Source organism: Colobus angolensis, unplaced genomic scaffold, assembly GCF_000951035.1.
Source record: "Colobus angolensis palliatus isolate OR3802 unplaced genomic scaffold, Cang.pa_1.0 Scaffold70, whole genome shotgun sequence".
Lineage (NCBI taxonomy): Eukaryota > Metazoa > Chordata > Mammalia > Primates > Cercopithecidae > Colobus > Colobus angolensis.
The window spans coordinates 147,841-150,339 of NW_012120710.1; the positions used below are offsets into that span (position 1 = coordinate 147,841).

The 2,499-nt window shown below is 45.3% G+C and overlaps 1 protein-coding gene across 4 annotated transcripts in view; it reads right to left on the reverse strand.

Moving 5' to 3' along the window:
• The window catches only part of LOC105501230 (UDP-glucuronosyltransferase 2B9), a 476,097-nt gene that overhangs the window by 143,089 nt on the left and 330,509 nt on the right, over positions 1 to 2,499 (reverse strand). The gene's annotated exons all lie outside the window — the stretch shown is intronic.

A 2,499-nucleotide genomic window follows, 5' to 3' on the forward strand; every position in this document is an offset into this window, starting at 1 on the left:
CTAAATATGCTTTAGTCACTTTGCATGTTCATGGGGCTACTTACAAAGAAAAAGGACTCAACTCCTGGAGGTAAAGAAATAAAGTACAATGAAGAAATTCTACGACTCTTAGATGTGGTATGGGCCCCCAAACAGGTAGCAGTAACGCAATGTAGGCAAAAGGCAGGAACATTAGAGGCTAAAGGGCACAGAAAATCAGACAAAGAGGCAAAGCAAGCTGCAATGGCGACTCCACCTTCTAAAAAAGAAGCCTTAGCGTTGCCCTTCCTCCTGGAGATTGGGGTCCAGGGACCCCACCTACATTCCAAATAAAAGGGCTTGGTTTGCCCAGGAAAATGGGAAATACACTGAAGGAGGATGGTGGAAATTCTCCAATGTGAGGCTAGGCATACCTGAAATGTTGGCCCCCAGATTTGTAAAACAGTTCCACCAAGGAACTCACATGAGAAAAACGGCACTAGAGACATGATTAGGGCATCATTTCTATTTGCTATGTCTCACCGCTATTACTTGAGCGGTGTAGACAGTGTTTAACTTGTACTCAGAACAGCTCCCAAAAAAGGCCCACTCAGCCCCCGGGTACTCAGGAAACAGGAGCCGTGCCCTGTGAAAATCTGTTTATGGACTTCACCAAATTGCCCGGAGCAGGGGGCTATTGGTACATATTGGTGCTTGTCTGTACCTTTTCAGGATGGCTCAAGACCTTCCTCACCCAGACAGAGAAGGCATGAGAGGTGACCAAGGTGTTGTTAAGAGACATTATTCCCAGATTTGAACTGCCCCCAACTTTGAGGTCAGTTAATGGACCGGCATTTGTGGCTGAAATAGTTCAGGATTAACTCGACTATCAAAAATAAAATGGAAGTTGCACACAGCCTACCAGCCTCAGAGCTCAGGAAAGATGGAGTGCATGAAAGGACGCTCAAGCAGCTGCTGAAGAGATTTTGTCAGAAAACTCATCTGAGGTGGGACCAGGTCTTGCCCATGGTCCTTCTCTGAGTCAGGTGCACCCCCACAAAACAAACCACAGTGGATATTTGCCCTGTGAGATTTTGTTCGGCCAGCCACCCCCAATCATAAGTCAGATTAAAGGTAATCTTCATGAGCTACAAAAACTAATGTTAAGGAAGCAAATGCAGGCTTTAGGTATGGTTGTGAAAAAAGTCTATTTTGGGCACAGGAAAGAATGCCTATAAGTCTGACAGACCCAGTGCACCCTTTCAAACCTTAAGACTTTGTTTGGGTTAAGAAATAGAATCCAACTACTCTGCTCCAAATGGGATGGGCCCCATACTGTGATCTTGTCCACTCCCACTGTTGTTAAAGGTGCAGGTGTCATGCCTTGGATCCACCACAGTCAGCTGAAACCAACGGCCCAGGACCAGTGGATAAGCCAGCAGGACCCAGACCATCCGACCTGGCTCATCCTGTAATGAGACCACGGTGCCAGTGCAGATGACAACAGCCCTGCTCTGGTCACTCTGGAAGATGACCAGTCTATGCACAGTGGAAGCTCGAGAAAACAGCAAGCCCTGCTCTAGTCACACCAAGAGTTGACTAGTCTATGCACGGCGAAAGCTTGAAGAATCATCATCAAATGAGTCAATGTGGCCAGAAATCTTAGGCCCAGTAATCTTCTTTGTATTATTCATTATATTGCTCTTGTGCTATCGCTTTAACCAACCACCTACATGCCTTTACTGCCCATGCTGGCCATAACAATGCTACTGTTTGCTTTGTTTGTGCTGATCCCCATATCTGTGCTAGAAGGAGGAGGACCCATATTAGGATGCCCTCACTCCATGCACATTCCATGGATAAGGAACACAGTAGTTAAGACTTTATTTTACCATACATACTATAGGTACCTGGACAAAAGGTAGGTCAGGGGATACTGTACCCCTATTTACATGCTTAATCACATCATAAGATTGCAGGCAGTACTTGAAATCATCACTAATGAGACAGCAAATACATTAGACTTACTGGCCCAGCACACCACAGAAATAAGGAACGCCATCTATTAGAATAGACAGGCTTCAGACTACCTCCTAGCCCAGAACGAAGGAGTATGTGGAAAGTTGAGCCTGATGAATTGCTGCCTAGAAATTAATGATAATAGGAAAGTCATCATAGAAATAACTGAAAGGATGTGGAAGATAGCTCATGTCCCAGTTCAGACCTGGAATTCGGATCGTCTCCAGATTCCCTCTTAGAAGGTTGGTTTTCATCCTTTGGTGGTTTTAAAACATTAGGGGTGGTGTTGGCTGTATTAAAATGTTGCCTAATGCTCCTTGCCTTTTACCCCTCCTCATCAGAAGCATCCAATCAGCCATAGAATCCATAGTCAACAGAACCACCTCCACTCGACTGACAGCTCTAACCCAGTATCAACCCGTACCAAACAGAGAAGAACTGACTTGTAATGAGGAACCAAATGATGGTGATGCCTTGTATTAAATTCCATTACAGGAGGCATCAAAGGGGGAGATGAGGTGG